The sequence below is a fragment of the Ochotona princeps genome, chromosome 2 (genome assembly GCF_030435755.1).
Source record: "Ochotona princeps isolate mOchPri1 chromosome 2, mOchPri1.hap1, whole genome shotgun sequence".
Classification (NCBI taxonomy): Eukaryota; Metazoa; Chordata; class Mammalia; order Lagomorpha; family Ochotonidae; genus Ochotona; species Ochotona princeps.
Window position 1 is genome coordinate 27391839 of NC_080833.1, and position 19595 is coordinate 27411433.

Genomic DNA, 19595 nt, shown 5'->3' on the forward strand with positions numbered 1-19595 from the left:
GATCTTTATTTTATAGCTGGTACCTACAGAACAAATTGAGTTAATAGTCAGAATATAGTACATTTTCATTTCACAACTGACTTTAATAAAAGTTCCCCATTGGAATGATGTATTTGATTGTGTTAATAAGTAGTGGTTTGTTCTTAGTTCAGTGTGAGTCTTAAGAAATAAAGCATGGTAGCTGATTTATGCAGGTAATTTATGCTTACACCCTGGAATGGGGTAAATTAATAGCCTTGCTGACACTAACCACCTGGCATTTCTTAAACCACACTTGATCAGGCTGTGTTTTTCATTTCCTGTACTGCCAGAACCTGGATGCTCACATTTTATTTAGAGTTCTCATCGTGAGATTCCTAGCGAGATGGTGCAATACATTTCTTGCTTCTTCTGTTGGATCCTGGTTAGTGTTCACATGAGTCTCACATCACAAATGTCATGTTGATGCTGTCTTGCTTCCTCAAGGCTCTGTGGCTGCTTTCAGCACCTATGAGGAAAGTCTCAGTGGCTGACAGTTCTGTGACCTCCGCAGCTGGTCCATGCTGGGTGACTTGGGCATTGCTGGCACTATCTTCATGCTGGGTAGGCCAGCAAAGGCTCCCAAAGTGGAGGTCACAGACAAGCTGTGTGAGCACACCTAGTCCAGGGCATGGAGGACAGACATCTGTCAGGGTGCTTGGGTCTGCCCAAGCCACCCTCCATGACAGTTGTCTGGCTCTCCAGCTAGCCAGGGGACTCCTTCTGGCTCTTGCTCATTTTCAGCCTCTGTGTGTGGCTTGGCGTGCAGATCCCAGGAGCAGATGAGCCATTTTTGATTGTCTGTGTGTGTTAGTCAAGGATGGGCTTCTCCTTAGATGCCACTCTGCAGCCTGCAGGTCCTCCCCGCCCCCGCCCCTCACTGCCCCATCCTCTTGCCTGCCCCGCTCCTGTGAGCCTGCTGGCACAGTTTAATTTCCATCCCTGGGATTTCTTCCTAGCCCATGACAACCTCAGGTGGAAGCAATTTCACTGTCTTGTAACTCACCAGGTCATTATAATTAGTATCTGGGCACCCAGGGTGAGGGCAGAAGGGAGGAGAAAAAGAGTTGATGCAGCCAGGCAGAGAAAGAGTGCCTCTAGGCGAGGGGCCAGGCATCTCTTCCTCCAAGGATGCTTGATCTGGGGTTTCCCCAGCACTCTCCCCTCTCTGCTGGGCTGGAAGGGGGGTGAGGAGTCAGGGACTGCTAAGTCTGGTCCTGGGTTTGCACAACATAATTCTCTGATCTGAGAGGGCCCAGGAGTCCCTGTCTGTGGCCAGGATGGCATGAGGGACCCTGGGAGGAGAGGAGGTGCGGTGTCCCTACCCTCATCTGCCCTGGGAAACTTAGTCCCTTCCTGCAGTGTCAGAGCCCCTAGTCTATCAGAGTTGCCAGTGGCAGCAGAAGGGTAGGGCTGGTCCAGCCCAGGGCATGGCCAGGAGTGGCTACATCTCAGAGAAGCTCCCAGCTTGAGGGACAGGACACATCAGGGGACGAAGTTCATTACCAGGTTGTGGAACATCTTTTGGTGGTAACAGAAATGGACGTCAACAAGAAAGGGGATGTGCAGTGGGTGTTTTGGGTTGTGTGTGTGTATTAAAGCTAAGAGGTGGGCAGTAGCCCCTGGGGAGTCAGGAGCCTGGAGCGAAAAGTCTGAGACTTCTCTCCAGCTCAGGCAGCTGATGCGGCTGGAGTCACGTAACTCCCAGTCTGCATTTCCCTGTGAAAAATCCCCAGTTCTTGTCAGGACACCTTCATCCACTTGCTGCTGTCGTTAACTGTTTCCTGAGCCCCTGCTCTTTGGGAGGCAGAACTCTGGGCGTTAAAGATACAGCAGTGACTCAGGGCAGCCACCGCATCTCTTCCGCATCTTACATTGTGATGGGGGCAGAGTCCGATTGGTTTCGTTTGGGTAAAGTGCACAGCTCTAAGCTGGGGTTTGTGTACCAGAAGGTTGGCTGGAATGGGCACATAGCTCTTTAGGCACAGTCCACTCTTGACTGACATGGCAGAAAGCAGACTGTTTTTAACAAGATCTGGTGCAGCTCATACTCCGACCACACACACCCCTAGGATTGTAGCTGCCCTTGCTTGGTGCCCATCCCTAGTTTGACAGCTCCTACAAAAGCTTCGCCAGACTCCCTCACATCCCCTACTGTGCTAACACCCCCCGCCTGGCCCCTGCTGAGATGCCTGCCTGAGCCTTGGGGAGTCCTGTGCTTGAGCTACCTTGGAGTGCCCCCCAAATTGGTCATTTGGGATTCCCCACTTTAGACCCGATCCACAAGGTCCTGGGCCACCACCATCCCCCTGGGGCCACAGTCACGCAATGGGACAGATTTTAATAGTACCGTTGTTCTCCTTGGCCGGGGGCAGGCCGAGCCCTCACTGCAGCAGCCCTGCCATTAGAACCCTGCAGAAACAAAAGTAATAGTGTGCACAGAAAGCCATTTGTAATGTTGCTGTAATTCCCATGATTCATTAAACAGGAATGGAAAATGATAACATTTCCCCCGGAAAAAAAAAAAAAACCACAAAACTCCTAGTGGAGTCACACGCTGAGTTCGCTTGGCTCAACTGTTTTATTGACTAAGCATCTTGTTGTGCTGATGTGAGAAACACACAGGCCCAGCGCCATTTAGTTTTACATCAGCTGAAATGGAAGCAGGGGAGGGGGTCCGGCAGGGGCTAGGATTTGACCTTGGAAATGGAACCACAGCCTCCAGCATTTCCTGCAGGCCTGGAGCCAACTGGAACAAGAAAGGGTCTGTTTGGGGAGCAGTGTTGGGGGTTTGGGGGTAGCTCAGGCCTCAGCCTCGATGCCTGCCTTTAGACATGTCAGGTTGTCTCCAAGCCCTCTCACAAAGATGATCTGTGATCATCCCCTTCCCAATGCCCTCAGATCACTTTCTATTAATCCCCTAATTAGAAACCTGACATTGTCCCTGAATCCCATCCTCCTCCTGCTCACCTCTTCATCACTTGCCAGGCAGTCACAAGCCCTGGAGATTGCTGGCACCCAGCTCATACCCAGTGCCTCCTCTCCCTTTTCTGCCAGGGTTATCATTGAGGCTTCCCCTTTTCCTGCTCCTTGGGCCAGGCAATGTCCAGCTGCCCAGCTGGTACTACTCTGCCCAGGCTCCTTTCTCTAGAGCAACCCAAGTGATTGTTCTAGAAAGTGATTCTGGCTCAGTTACTCTTTTCTCTGGAGCCTCAACCGGCTCCATACTGCCTGAAAACCTTGTCAAGAAGCTGTTACGTGACATTCAGGACCTTTCACCAGCTGGCTTCAGTTTATCTTTCCAGCCACTCCCCAATAGGGTTTTCAGACTTGGCCAAACTTCAAGGTCAGAGGGGGTCCCCAGGCTACATGCATATGTCTTCCTACCTTTCTCCTAAAATTATTCTATTTCTTTGAAAGGCAGAGAAAGAGAGAAAGATAAAAAAACGTCAAACTGCTGGTGCACTCCCCAAGTACCCACAAGAGCTTGGTGGGGCTGCATTAGGCCAAACCTGGAGTGGGTCACTCAATCCAGGTCTCCCGTGTGAGGGGGCAGATTCAGCTGCTGGAGCCATTCCTACTGCCTCCCAGGGTGTGCCTTAGCAGGAACCTGGAATTAGAAGTAGGGTCTGGCACACTGGGGTGTACTGTGGGTATGCCGAGTGGCATCTTAATTACTATGCTGAATTTGTCCCCCAGGCCCTCCGGCCTGAAATACACTTGTCTCCCTGCACGTCAGTTCCTGCTCAAACAAGTTGCTCCTGCAAGTCAGCTACAGGTGTGTTCCCTTTTGAGGTTGTTTGATTCTCAAATGCAGAGCCATCCCATTCTCTCTCTCTCTCTCTCAACCTGTATCCTGGTAGCTGACGTCAGTGTAGCAAGGCTTGGCCGAGCTTCTAATACCCACAGGCACGGGCACTTGCACCACTGCTTGCTGTAGACTCCTTGCAAGTCTCCTGCTCTGTCCTTCCTCTGTTGCTCCTGTTTGATCATGCATGACACTGTGCTTGCTGCATCTTTGTTAAAATCCCTTCACTGGCTTCCCACTCTACCCAGACAACAGAGAGCCTCAGCTTCCACCACAGACCATGTATGCTGACTCTCACACCCTCTCTGCCCTCCCTGTAACCTTGCTCTGATATAGCCACTTTGGCATCTGTGAGAGATTGCTCCTGGGTTTCTGCCTGCTTAGCTTAGGTGGGAGGTCGTAGGCAAACTGTGTCCCCAGGAGAACCCCCTGACAATGGTTTCGGTTAACTGAGACTTCCACCTGGCCTGTTCACTGTGCATGAAGTGAGAGCAGTGGGTTGCATCCAGTCTCTCTTCTCTGTCCTTGGATAAGCTGTACTGGGACTTCTTTGATAAGCAAACTCTGAGTCAAATAGGCTATGGGTAGCCTATTTGCCAGCCACAGGTTGTGAAAGTGACCTAAGGAACAGCTTCCAAACTGCGTGCAGAATGTGATTTGGTTGGAGGGTCCAGAGAGGTAGACATGCCTTCTAGCCAGTTACATTTCATTGTTGGATGGGAGAACTGTTGGAGAATGCCTTTCTGCCTTTCCCTTTCCTAGTCTATATAAGTTTGTGTTAGCACTACAGTAAGTGGACATGCTCCATCAGACTGTCCCTGGTGGTTCTTGAGGTTGAAGAACACTGTTGCCTCACCTCTGGTGGTCTTGGGGCCTGTTGGCAGGACAACCCCCTGAGAGGCCACCTTACTGTTTCTTGGCCAAGTCAAGGATGCTCCAGCCTCAGAGCCTTAGCACTTCCCCTGCCGCTCCTGCTCCCTGCCACCAAGCACCTGCCACGCTTCCGATGAAGCCTTTTCCAACCTTTAGCTTTGGGAAGGATCTCTTCCTCTGGCACATCTTCCTACTCTCCATTTTATTTCCTATGCTTTCATCATCACCAACACAGCATGCTTTTTAAAACTTTAGATTGACTAGTATTGTAAAAATAACTAATGTTTAAATTCATTGCCTTCGATTGGTTATCAGCTCCTTGAAGACAGGGACTTTTTAGAGCGAATTGTGTTGATTTCCATGTCCCCCCACACCAGACTGGGATTGCATGCACAATATCCTGTGCCCTGACTTCTCATTTTTCTCTGACCATCCCATGCCTCTGGTTTACCCCATTGCCCTTCACTCGGGTCCCTGTTCGGCCGACTTACTGAGGTCTGATGTCCCTTTTACTGGGGTGCTCCCTGAAGGTTGGTCTCTCTGCGACCACAGCCCCCAGTCAAGGTTCTGCTGGTGGTGGGGGCTCAGCCCACACCGAGGGGACTTTTTCTTTCTGATCTCTCTGTTTCCCGTTGCCATCCCTCCAAGCCTGCCAGGCAGTATGGTCCCCAGGTGGAAACAGGCTGGGAGAATAGCGGATTATGTAGGCTCAGTGGCAGGATGAGGAGGAGACCTTGGTCTCTCTGGGTACAGCAGTAAGAATTATAGGAAGAGAGCACCCCTCAGGGCAGAGGTTGTGCTGATCCAATCTGTGAAATGTGACCCAGCTGCAGTCATAACATACCCAACAATTCTTTGGCTCAGGAATGGCTTTGTGTGCTTGGCATTGGCGTTGTGGTTAAGACACTGCTTGGGATGCCTCCCTCCATGTTGAAATGCTCCAGTCCCTTACTCCAGCTTCCTGCTAATACACACCCTGGGAGGCAACAGCAGGGGATGGTTTAAGGACCCAAATACCCTCACTATTCGCGTGGGAAGCCTCTGACTGGTATTCTTGCTCCTGGCTCCAGCCTGGCCCTATCCTGGCTGGGAAGTGACCAGCAGATGGAAGATCTTGCTGTGTCCTTCTTCCTGTCAAATAAAATCAATAAATTAAAAAAAAAAAAGAAAGAAGCTCCACTCTGCCCAGTATTCTTACCAGAAACAGAAGTGATCAGAAACTCAGGAGGAGCAAACCTGGTCCCAAGGCCCCACTCTCCCCCTCTAAGGAAGGCAGAGTCCTGCTCACCAGGAGTGGAGAACAGGACCCAGAAGTGGGGTCTCCAGATCTTGTGGACCCCAGGGAAACAGATGTTTGGGGCAGTCGGACCCCTCCTCCGTGTTGGCCACCCCAGCATTCCTTACAGCTGGACTCTGTCTCAGCACTGCCCAGGGAAAGCCCAGGGTCCAGCATCCCGACCCCTCCTCAGGCAGGAGCCCTAAGGGGTTCCCCCTTTGGGGGAGCCAGGGTGTCCCTGGTTAGGTCTCAAAAAACCTTCGACAAACTGACAAAAATAAAAATTCATCTACACCCAGTGCTGGAGGGGGCCCTCCTCTGTGATCCTGCAAGCAAAGGTGTTCAGCAAACACTTCCTTGCATGCTCCGTGTGTTGCCAAAGTCACTACCTCATCAAGTTCTGGGTCTCAGTTTGGGGTTTTCTAGAAGCAGACCTTGCGACAGGGGTTTAAGTGCTATGAACTGGATGGGGAAAATATTGATGGGAAAAGAGGGAAACTGAGACAAGGGAGGAGAAGAAGCCAGTGAGTGTGCTGTGAGCCAGCCGCCATGGGGGCTGCTAGCACTGATTTTGCTACAGACGGTGTTTCGTGGGGATCACATCTTAGAGTGATCCCAACCAAGGGGCAGAGAAGAGGGAGTGTCTGCCTCTAGGTCCAGCATCTTTGTCTGGGGCTGACTTCAGGCACTTCCCTCCTGCTCTGCACACGGCATGTACATGACCTTCAACCAGAAAGCCAGTCACCGGTGTGGGGCAAAATGAGGATCATGGGTCATGGGTGAGACCTTGACCACAGCTGCTGGGTGGCAGAGTAAGAGCCAGCTGCCTCCAGTGCTTCTTCTCAGGACACTCCCACCCTGAGCTGCGTGTCACCCAGCCCTCCTCACTCCCACAGCTCTGTCCCCTTCTTTCTGCACCTAGCCCCCATGGCCATCATCTTTTTCCTGAACCTGTTCCCCAACATTTTCTGTTTCCTGTTGATCTTACATCTCACACAACAGCTGACAGGCACTTTCTAATGTCCCTGGTCACTGCACTTGTCCTGCACATGTGCTTCTTGGTGTTGGTATCAGCTGTTTGCCAGTTGATGTCCCCTGTAGACGGAGCTTAGGAAGGCAGGATCTGGGGACACCAAAGGCTCTTGCCCTGACTGTCAGCAGGTGCTCAGTACATGTGACTGATGGACTAGAAGTGCAAGCTCACTCACATCTCTGTCCTGCTCACAGCTGCCAAGGGCTTCCCAGTGTCTGTGGCAGGAGATCAGACTTCTTACTCTGACAGGTAGTGCTTAACATGACCTGCCTCTTTTGACCTCTCCCGTTTCAGGTTCCAGAATGTTCTGTCCCGGGTCTCCAACTTCTCATGCAAGAGGCTTGTGTGTGCTCCTCCCTCTTTCCTCGACTCTAAGATGGTCACACACTCAAAGTCTGCAGGAATTGGGTGAGAGGGCAGAGTGAAGCTGACTGAATGTGGAGGCATGGAGGAATGGAGACTTCAGCCAACTGCTGCGACCTCATGTCCCTCCTGTGAACATCTATAGCTCAGTGTTAGAGAACTCAGTGCCTGTTGGCTCTGACGTCACCTCCTCCATGATGTCTTCAGGGATTCTCCCAGATGGAAGGAGTCCTGTTTACTCTGAGGTTGTGATCTTTGGAACTTCTGGTAGAAGATTCAGGATTCTTTTTTCCTTTTGTAATTGAACACTAACTATGTGCAAGGCCCCATGCCAGGGAACTGCTACATACTTTAATTCATTTAATGTACACTTGTTGCTGTTGGGAAACTCAAGGTATGTAGAAACATTTATAAAAATATGGATATACAATTTCACAAGTAATTTGTAAAACAATCATTGAGTGAACATTGTCCAGGTCAAGGAATAAACTCAGATTATTGATGAATCTAGGGACACACAGGGTCAGAAAGATTACATAATCTTCCCTTGCCACACAACCCGAGTGGGAGAATTAGAATTAGAACCTGAGAATGTCTGGCACGATTCCATTTTATATAACTTTAGTATCCAGAGTACTTCAAAAAGTTTTGGAAGAATGGAATAATTAAGTATGAGTTTATTTTGGAAGAAAAAATTTTGAAACTCATGTGTCATTTTCCATAGCACACTTTCTACATATTATGAAAAAATAATTTTGCACTAAAAAATTCATAGAGCTAAAATTAACTCACACTTTTAATTTCTCTGCATAGATTTTTTGATGCATTCTCATTTATGTGTCTCCCAAATACTTCATGGGTTGTATTTGCATAAAAGCTGTTTGTTTTGATGGGTACTTTGGTCACTCCAATGGTAAGATACCCACATCCCACAAGGGAAGGGCTTGGACTCGATAGGCAGCTCTGGTTCCTGACTCTGTCAGCTTCCTGCTATTGTAGACCCTGGAGGCGGTGGAGATTGCTCAGGTACATGGGTCCCAGAAACTTATATGGAAGATCTGGATTGAGTTCCTGTATTCTAGCTTCAGCTTAGACCTGGCCACTGTGAGAATTTGGGAGTAAAACAACAGATGGGAGCTTGATCTCTCTCCCCTTCTCAAATAGGTAAATAAAAATTAAAGGTAGGCATGTGTTTATTTGAAATTTGAATCTAACTGGGTATCCTGTATTTTATCTATCACCCACATTTCATGGTGTTTCTTGGGTGATGATTCTTGGGCTTCTGTCTCTCTGTGTCTCTGGGATGCTCCACTGGGGAAGCCCTTGTTACTGTTTATGAGTTTCCCATGAACCCTGGGTCAGGCTTGTGAGACACTCAGGAATTGCCTCTTGTGTAGATTGGATTTACATGAACCTGTGCAGGCAGGACTCTGGGACCACTTCTCCTAGACTTGGTCCTGCCTGTTTGCTAGCAGATCTGGAATGTGTTGGAAAAAGAATGTTTGGGTCTCCCTTTCATTCACTCCGACTTGGCTGGCCACACAACCTGAGTGGGAGAATTAGAATTGGAACCTGAGTTAGAATTGGCACTGAGTTCTCTAACACTGAGCTATAGATGTTCAACTTGCTGGTTGCCTGCTCTGACATCAGGTTTTCTCTGGGAGGACCAGAGCCTGAAGTCGCTGGTCCGAGTGTGGCCTTTCTGTCCCTGGAGTGTGGAAGGTCTATGGGTGAGGAATGGTGTATTGTTCTCATCTCACAAACGCAGAAACTAAAGCTTAGAAAGTCTAGATGATGTGCCAGAGGCTACCCTGCAGACTTAATTGTGCTTATTTGTCTACTGAGGGATTTCACAGTTTGGCGATAGGGGTTTTTTCCCAATCCACTTCTGTCCCCTTTCAGCCCACAGTGTCCTTTCTGGTGAGGCAACTGAATCTTTGCAGGTGGAGTGGGGTGGGGAAGACAAGAGTTGGAGGCTGACTTCACAGACTCAGTGCGGGGGGGACTAAACTCCAGGTTGACACCTCAGTTACAGACTGGGTGGTCACCCCAGTGACCAAGTTGACCCCTTGCCCAGTGCTTCAGGGCTCACCATGTCTGCTGGGGTAGTCAGGGATGTCTGGCTGGAGGTCACTCCTGTCACTGTAGATGTTCAGAGCCGACCCCAGGCTCAGGTTGCCACCAATTCAGCTTCCCTTCACCTCATTAGTGAGCAAGGCAAGTCATCCATCAGCCACTACTTCATGTGGAGCGGGGCCAATCACAACCAAGTCCTTGCCACTCGACTGGAGCTGGAAACCTCAGGAGCTGTGTCTACTCCCAAGACCACGCTCAGGGTCTCAGTCCCACACTAGCTGCAGCCTCAATGTTAACCTCAGTCCCAGCTCCAATGTCAGCTCCATCTAGCTCTGCCTCCAGCCCCAGCTCCTCTCCAGCTCCAAGCAGATCTCAGTTCAGCCCTAGACAGGCCAGGCCTCACTGTTATTCCAACTCCACCTACAGTATCTGTGTCACATCAATTCTAGCCCAGTCTTAATATCCCTCCCCCTATCTCTCCAGTCTTTAAGGGTCTGAAAGCTTGGGAGTTCTGTGCACAGTAACCTGAAAGCCCTTTGTTTGGTCTTTGATTTCTTAGGATTTACCCTAGGGCTCACCTTGTCCTTGAGTCCCCAAAACCATCAGCTATGTCTGCAAACAGTAGACTGCTGATTCCTGTGGCCTCCCCAGGAAGACCCATTTGCTCCCTGAGCCTGTTCCTAGCCTGCTCTGTCAGGGGCTCTCAGTCTTTTATGAGGGCTGCAAGATTAGAACGGGGCTAGGCAGTTTCCTGGGATGTCAGTTCTTTGATATTATTCTGAGAATCTGGGTATCATCTAGGCCACGTAATATGCCCCTATACCTGCACTGCTCTCAGTCTACTTGGGGTTGTGTCTAATCCTGAAACCTGGCTGTGGGAAGGACATGCACGGACTGAAGTGTGTCTAGCGGAGGAATGACTTGGGGTGGGAGGGGCTGGTCATGTCCTACTCATGAGAAAGAGGCAGAGTGAAAGTGTTCAGAACCATGGACAGCAGGCACCATGGTTTCATACTCTGGGTTTTCTACCAGCTCAGGTTAGAGAGTGGGAATGGAGGAGGCCGGTCCTAGGCGGAGACCACTGCAGCCTCTCTCCTGGGCTGTCCTCTGATAACCAGAAGCCGTGAAATGAGGTGTTTCAGTTCCCTGAGCCAGAAGTGGGCAAACCGCAGGGAGGGTGATTGGCTTTTCAGATGCGGCTGCTCTGGCTGGGGGTTTTAGGCTGAACCACTGACTGCTTTCCTTGCTGCAAAGCCCGCTCCGTGTTCAGCCCCTGCTTCCACACAGACAAGCATTTACTACGCACTGCCTTGGGCTTCAGGTGTCTTTCTTGGTGTGGGGAACACCATCTATCAAACCCCTTGTGTTCCTTCAGCCATCGTTCTGGGATGAGGGGGGAGCTGCAGCATAAACATGAGTATGTCAAATAAGCATGAAAGTCAGAGGTGACAAGTTCCAAAGTGAAAAATGAAGCCAGTGTGCAGGGCTGCAGGTGTAATTAGCACAGTCCTGGGAGGAAGCAGTACAGCTGCGATCCACAGGAGGGAATTTCTGGGGGAGGAGAGGGCCAGGCCAGTGCTAGAAGCTTTCCCAGGTGCCAGGGCACACGATGGGGCCAGACCCTCTATCTGGGGCTTGGAGCTGGGGAGGGGGTGGGTTGTACCACCAATGCCTCATAGCTTTCTAGTCTCACCAAGTGCTGTGACTGTCCTAGGTGTGTCCATGGTGACATCTCAACAATCCCAGGATAACCCAGGGGTGCTGGCTCTGGCTTCTTCCGCTTAGCCTCAGGAGGCTTAGGAGGCACGTGACTGCCTAAGGTGACAGAGGGTACAGAGGGCCCTGACTGGAATCCAGGCTGGTCAGAGCCCCCGATCTCAGGCTGTCAAAAGTGGGGAGATAGCTGTGTTTGAGGCTTACTCCAGCCTCACTTTAGGGAGCTTTGAGGTCAGTCCCCAGGGATTTCCTCTTGCCAAGAGTCCGTCTATCAGAATCTGCTCGATGCTGCCTCTTTCTGAATTTTCCATATTGCTGGGTACCCTTGGGCAGTCTCCATGGGTCCGCTCCTGACTCTACTGCCAACCTCCTGTCCTCAGGCAGTCCCTGTTGACTGACTGTGTGACTCCGGTGCTGTCCCGTCCTGGCACTGCAAAACTCCCTAATCCCACTGCCCTAACTGCTTCTGCTCAGGGAAGGAATTACTCCCTGTCCCCAAATTCATGTGTCAAAGCCCTAACCCCCAAGACTTTATTTGGAAATGGGGTCTTTATTAGATAGGAGGGGAGACAGAGAGAGAGAGAGAGAGAGAGAGAGATCCTATTATCCTATTTCTGGTTTACTTCAGTGTCTGCAATTGATGTGGCTAGGCCAGGATAGTCAGGATCCAAGAAGTGAATATGGTGACATATGTCACCATATGGGTGACAGGGAAGCTACTGCTTGAGCCACCATCTGCTGCCTTCCAGGATGCACATTAGCAGGAAGTTGAAATGCAGTGTGGAGGAGCTACTCAAACCTATGTGCTCCAATATGGGGCACCACACGTGTCCCAAGCAGTGGCTCAATCACTGTGCTGTACAGGTCCAACCATAGATAGGGTCTTTCAGGATGTGATGAGGGAAAATGGGGTCCTTAGCGTAGGCCCTAATCCAGGGTAATGAGGACTTTATGTAGAAGAGAGGCCTGAGACAGAGACACCTGCTAAGGGAAGGCCTTCTCGACGACTCAGGGAGAGAACAGCTATCCACAGGCCAAGGTGAGATCTCAGAAACCACTCTTGCTGACACTTTGACCTTGCTCTTCTAGGCTCCACAAGTATAAGACAATAAAGTTCTGCTATTTAAGCCACTTAGGTTGTGGCACTGTGTTATGGCAGCCTCAGAAATTGACACATCTTGGGCTGGCATTGTGGTGCAGTGGGTTAAGCTGCTAAGCACAGTGCTGCCATCCCACGTGAGGATTGGTTTGAGTTTCAGCTGTTCTACTTCTGATGCAGCTCTCTGCTAATGAACCTGGAGGAGCAGCAGAAGACGGCTCAAGCACTTGGGTCCCTCCTAGCTTTGGTCTGACCCAGACCCAACTATCGTGGCCAAGAGCACAGGGAGCCTCTGCTTCAGGGATGGGGTTGAGGGAGGAGAGGGCAAGCCTTGTTGCTGTCCCATCCACTGACAACTGTCAAAGGCATGTTTTCCCAGTTGGCACTCCAATGTCTTCTCTCCTGCTGTCATTCTGACCTGTCAGCTATCTGCCACCCACACATTTTACTCCAACAAAGTCCAACGAAACTGAGAAACACAGACATCAGCCACTGCTGCCATCCTGGCCAGCCAGGTTCTGCTGTGCGCATCTAACTCATAGCTGTGAAAGGGGTTGGATACACTGGCCCTTCAGAAGCTGATCTTCCTGTCTGAATGCCAAGGTTGGCTAACCTTCTGCTTTCACTGGCTAATGGGAGTTATGTCTCTGTTTAGCACACCTGCCATCACCTCATAACCCCCTTCTGTTCACCCTTGCTTGTAACACTCCTCATTGACCTGACTCCGACCTGCCTCCTTCAGATCAGATCCATTCTTCCCGTGCGCCCCCCCCCCCACCAAGCCTGGCCCTGTTCCCACCTCCACATGGCCCTGTCTTGGGCCACTCACATCCATCACCTTCACCTGTTTAGTGTACAGTGGACCATGTGGGCTGCTCCAGTTACAACTACTCTGAATGGACACTTTGATAAGAGAGGCCTTTCTACCAGGTGCCTGTGGCCTCTGGAGCCACTCTGATGCACACTTCTGACAAATACGTGATGTCTTTCTATATCAGTGAGCAATTCTCTGACTCTGTTGCCTCACAGTTTAATGCAGTTCTGGCACTGCCTCCCTATATTGGACATCAGATCCACAAGGGAAGAGATCAGCCTTGGAAGACTTCCCCCTGCCTTACCATGCCCTGTGGGCCTCCTGTCCTTCTGGCTGATCCACCTTGGATTGGGGAGTCTCCCAACCTCCACCTTGGGTGTAACACTTGCTAGAATGGCTCACAGAACACAAGCAGACATTTTCCTTCTGCTGAACAGCTCTTTTTGAAGGACACAACTCCAGGAGGAGCAGCAATCAAAGGGAAGAGGCGCACAGGCAAGGTGTGGGGTGGAGGGGCCTGAAGCTTCTAAGCTCTCCATAGGTGAGCCAACCTCCTAGCACCCCCACAGCCAGGAAGGTCTCCTGAACCTGTCATTCAGAGGCATCTTAGTAGCACAGACATAATTGATCAGTTCATCTCCAACTCCTCTCCTCCCCAGGAAGCCAGGGCTGTGGAGTTGCAAGCCCCAGCCCTGTAATCCTGGTCTTCAAGGTGACCAGGCCCCCTGAAGGAGCCTCTCACTACCAGTCGGCTCATTAGCTTGCAGAACACACCTGTCAATCAGGTGATTCTCAGGGTGTTAAGACTAGTGTGCTGGAATGAGACTGAGACTGCGTGTGTGTGTGTGTGTGTGTGTGTGTGTATTTATTTATTTATTCCATCATATTCTAGGACATCAGCAAACTCCTTTTCCCTGCAGTATTGATGAAGCAGTACAGTTGTGTGCTGCCTCTGACAGATCTCCAAGTGGACTCTTTGCTGTCCATTCCTCCAATATCTCTCTTCACCTTTTCTCAACTGTCTCTGTCACTCTGGAGCCCTAGACCCTGAGTTCAGCTGCTCCATGCACCTGTTGTGTGGTAATGGGCCAGCCCCACCACCCAACCTAGTCTTCATTTTCTTTTGTGCACAGAGATGGGGCTTACAGTGTCCAGCCTGTAGGGTTGATATCACTGTTGTGAGAAGAAACCAGTGGACCCAGAAGTGTCAAATATGGAAGAGAGCATGGTGGAGTGTAAGTGAATAGAAATCCTGAGGCTGACACTTGGCTGCACAGGAGTATATCCAGATACCACCACATATTAGCTATGTGACTGTACGCAAACCATTTAACCTCTCTAAGCAGCATACATGGTGTCTACAAAAAGTGTTTAGGAGGGTAAGCATTAAGCCTAGTGGCTAAGATGCCCATGTTTCAGACTGGAGTACCTGGGTTTGAATCCTAGCTCTTCTTCCTGTTCTAGCTTCCTCCCTATACAGACCCCATTAGGCAGCAAGTGATGGGTCAAGCAATTGGGTCCCTGCCACCCACGTGGGAGACTGGATGGAACTCCTGGATTATTGCTGGGGTCCCTAGTCTAGGTTTGATTGGTTGAGGAGAGGTGTGTGTGTGTGTGTGTGTGTGTGTGTGGAGGGGGGGCAATTGGGGGATGCGAGCTCTCTCCCTGCTAGTTTGTCTGCTTGTTTCTATCTCCATTTCTCAGCCTTTTGAATAAAGTAAATTTAAAAATGTGGGAAATGCTTATTATGAAAAATCTGTCTATGGATTTTGAACTTTATGTACCCAGAGGAACCTATTGTTTTGTTCCCCTTCCACAGATGTTTGGAGGTGCTCTCGTCCGTAAAATAGCTATTGGCATGGTGATCACCTCCTAGAACGGCTGTGAGAATCTGACAGCTCCACAAGAAAAGGACGTAGACTGGTGTCTTCACTGGCGTCTTCACAGAGCAAGCTCTGCTGGAGTGTCAGCCGCTATTGGTCTTGCTGTAATTGGGCGCAGAGCTGTCCTATGTCATATCAGGTACACTTGATTTAGGCTTGGCTGCTCTTGATCACTCTGTGTACTCCTTGCAGTCCTCTATTCTCCAACTTGGTGGCCTCGAGAAGATGTTGTGCAGCTGCTTATTCCCCTGGTAACTCCAGAGCCACTGTCTTCCATTGTGTCCCATAGCTTTACTCCTGTATTTTTCTGCCTGGGTGGTCTGCCCATGAAGCTTGGACAGCTCCCCGCAGGCCTTGGCTGCGTCAGGCCACTGACTGCCGAGTCCACTGCGAGACAGGCTTGGAGACCACATGCCAGCCCTGACCATGGGCTTGGTCTTGCGTCCATTTCTGCAGTATTCAGCGTCAAGGTGTTCTGTCTTGTCTGCATGACTCCTGTGTTGGCCTCTGGCCCATCCTTTTCCTCCCAGTGCAGACACATCTGGGGCCTCCGGTCCATGCTGGCTGGGTGAGTGGATGCTTTATGGCCCAGCCCCACCCCTTCATTCCTCATCTCTTCTGGCCTCTGGATCAGACTCCTTCCCCTTGTGGCTGAACCCGAGTTGAACCCTTTGGGTCAGCCCCTTTGTTGCTATCTCTTAGCTCCGTAGCTGAGATGGGCAAGAGGGGCCAGGATGAGAGTTCTGGGGGAGGGTCAGGTGAGTAGCTATGTCTCACACAGGTAAGGAGCAGGAAGCAACCCCCTCTTGGGAGAGCTTAGGATGGGGAACTTCCTTGACATGTCTGGCCCTGTAGGTGGGGGATGTTTTTATGCGAAGGGAAAGCCTTTTTACTCCTAGTGGTTCTGGCCTCCCTTCCCATGACCCGCATCCACCTTTCCTGGCTGCTGCTGTTTTTTCTTTTTTTTTAAAGATTTGTTTATGCGCCCAGCATGATGGCTCAGTGGCTAAATCCTCACCTTGCATGTGCTAGGATCCCACATGGACAGCTGGTTTGTGTACTGGCTGCCCCAATTTCCCTTCTAGCTCTCTGCCTTGTGGCCTGGGAAAACAGTTGAGGACAGCCCAAAGCCTTGGGACTCTGTACCCACATGGGAGACCTGGAAGAAGCTCCTGGCTCCTGGCTTTGGATTGGCTCAGCTCTGGCCATTGCAGCCACTTGCGGAGTGAGCATGCAGATGGAAGATTTTTTTCTATCTCCTCTCTGCAAATCTGCCTTCTCAATAATAATAAAATAAAATCTTAAAACAATTGTTTATTTATGTAAAAGTGCATGAGGGAGAGAGAGAGAGAGTTCCATCTGCTGGTTCACTGGTGCTGGGCCAACACCTGGTGCTGGGCCAGACCAAAGCCAGGAGCCAGGAGCTCCATCTGGATTTCCATTATAGGTCATCTTCCGTTGCTTTCTCTGGTATATTAGCAAGGAGCTGGATCAGAAGCAGAGCAGCTACGACTCAAATTGGTGCTCTTGTACAAGTTGGGGTTACAAGCAGTGACATAACACGCTCTACCACAATTCCACCCTGCCCAGCTCCATCTTCTGATTGCTCCGTCTTCCCAGAAGTTCCCCTCTCCCATATATCTAGGAGTGTTGGAGGCCACGTGCAAGTGCTGAAATTCTGAGCATGGCTGGAGGGGCCAGTGCTAGGAGGCTTAGAGAAGAGTGGCTTTGGGACACATTGTAGGATTTGTCATCTCAAGCCCTGATGTCAGTGTCCCTCCAGTGTTTTTGAACTCGAGCTCTTGTTTACCCATCTACACTCCATGGTCCACATGTGTAAAAGCATGGAGGCAGATGTGCACATAGATCCAGCAGTTCCTGGTCTGTGCAGTGAGGTGAGGACCAGGGGTTAAGGCCTGTGGACTGAGTTCTCTCTCTAGTCCCAGGCTGCAAGCTTCCTTTTTGAGCTGAAACAGTCCAGCTCCTGCCTTGTGCAGACTTGCTGGGTTTGATCTCTTATTTATTACAGAACATATTCTCTGTTGTGGTGAGTGGAGGCGATGGAGGTTCAGAGCCTCCGGCTTTGCTGCTGACTTGGTAGCCAGGCTGTTGGTGACCTTGGCTCCTCCAACAGCCACTCTATTGCTGCCTTCACTCACTTGCATACACTTATTCTTTCCTCTACCAAAGGTGTTGGACACCAGTCATGCACCAGGTTCCAAGAAGACTGGAGGAGAAGCTAGAACAGATACCCACGCTGCCTGTGGCAGGCTTCAGAATGCTCCCAACACATCCAGGGCGTAAACCTCAGATAGCCTAACTTGTGCTTTCTGTGGCAAAGTGGACTTTGCCAATAAGACAAGGTTAAGGATCTTGAGATGGAGAAATTATCTGGGGTTATCCAAGTGGGCCCAATGTCACCACAAGGCTCCTTGTAATAAGATGATGGGAGGAGATTTGGCAGAGGAGGTGAGACGGGGCTACGGGCTGAGGCACAGGGACAATTGATGGGAATGAGGAAATGCTAGGAGACCAAATCCCATATGAAAGGCCCCAAAAGGAGGAAACCATGCCACCTCTTTGACTTAAGTCCATGGTAATAGATTTGGGACTTTTGACCTCAAGAATCCTAACTAAATGTCAGTGTGCTTTTAAGCCACCAAATCTTCAGTGGCTTGCAGCAACAAGAACACACTGACATTGCTGCCTCCAAAGTTTAGTACTTTGGGGAGCCAGTGGACACCACTGCACATGGATTAGCCCCGGAACAACTACTCTCGAGGGGCAGAAACCTACCAGGGACTGAGCAGGCTTCCGTGAGGAGGAGCTGCTTGCTGAGCTGTAGTTCTGAGAGTGGCTAAGGACTTCCCAGGTAGACAGTGGTAGAAACAGCAGGCACAGAGGCAACCTCCAAGTGTGGGATCTCTAGGTATGGCTGGGTAGTCATGGGAGGTGAGAGAGTGGATGGAAGTTCAGAGTGAAGGATCTGAGGCTGAAGAAGTGGTCAGAGCAGCTCCTTGCCAGGGACTTTGTTGGGAGCTGGGTCTTCGGGTTGGGGAGCTGACACTTCGCCCCTGTGGACCATGGGAAGCCGTTGTGAGTTGCATGAATGGCCCTGCATCTTCAATTCTGCCTCTACCTATGTCCACCGCTGATGGCCACGCAGCTGTTCCACCAATGGCAGAGTATGCTTTCCCACCTTGGGGTATGAGGTCTACCTGGGGTGGGATTGAGCCTGTATCAATTCTGAGCCCAGTTTGAAGAGACTACACAGATTTCTGCTGGTTCCAGAAGGAGGGTATGTTCCAGGGAAGCCCAGACTAGAGCCAAGCCCCCAACTCACCTGCAGACCAAGAGTGACCTCACCAAGGTGAACTGATCATAGCTGATTTATGGATGCATGAGCCATGCTAGCCAAGGGCAGTTATTCAAAGCCACTGGGCAGGAAGTAATGGATACACAAAGGAGAGTGACAGCGGTGGATTTGTACTTTCGACAAACCTCTTGGGTGTTGAGAAACTGGAAGGAAAGGTGGGGGAGGTGGGTCTGAGGCCGCCGACCAATAGAGAGCTGGAGTGGGACAAGACCAGAAGGACAAGACAGTTATAGGAAATAGCAATGAGGCAGATGGGATAACAAAGCAAAGTGACACATGAGACATAATTGTTGGAGAGATTTGGATGATGTAACATTTCTGGCATCAGAAACTGGATTGAAAGAGGGTGCAGACAAAGTGCAGTGACAAGCCTCGATGTGCTGCATTGCAGTTCAGTGACCAGGACATAGTTATAACTGTGAGTCTGGAACCTGAGTCTTCGCTGAAAATGTGGGCGCCATGGTAGAATGAGTGATGAGTTGGTGAAACTGGATGAGGGCATTTACAATAAACAGAAACAAGGGTGGGTTTTGAAGAATGAAAACTCCCACGATGGGATGGGCAATTTGAGGAAGACGAGTCCAAAATGGCAATGGGGAGGGAGTGGTCAGGGTGCACCTAGGGGCACCAGGGAGGAGCCCAGAGAAGAGCCCCTGGTCACCTGTGCGGTGGGCGCAGGTTCCAGGAAGCTGAAGACCCAGGAGATTGGAGTGGGCTTGGACCTGCCTGGGGGACAGCCCTGAGTCACCCTGGTGAGAACAGATCTGGAGGCTGATTGGTGGTAAGACTGGCACGTGAGGGAGTAGAGAGAGCCGGAGAGACCAAGGAGAGGCCTTTTAAGAAGTCTGTTGTGGGTGGAGCAGAGAGAGGGCAGGGGTATGGGACAAGGTCTTTTGATGCATGGAGGGACCTCAGTGTGATGAATTGTTAGAGGTCTTTGAGCAGGGCAAATAATTGGATTTGAAAACAGATCACTCAGGCTATCATGGGGTCATAGACTTGGACAGCAAGTTGTGGGAAGCAGGGACTTTCATGTCCTGGAGGGAGAAGCATGACCCTGGCCAGGGTGGACACTGTGCAAGTGATCCCAATGGGGTGTTTTTCTTTTTCCCTGAGACCACGGGCTATGGGTTGGGTGGTGTGTGCAGGCACACAGGCATGTGTATGTCTCTCTGGGTGAAGGTGGGTGTGCAAATCAGTGTTGATGTGTGTGTGTCTGAATGTGTATGCAAGGAATGCAGGCTGACTTCCAAGTCATTG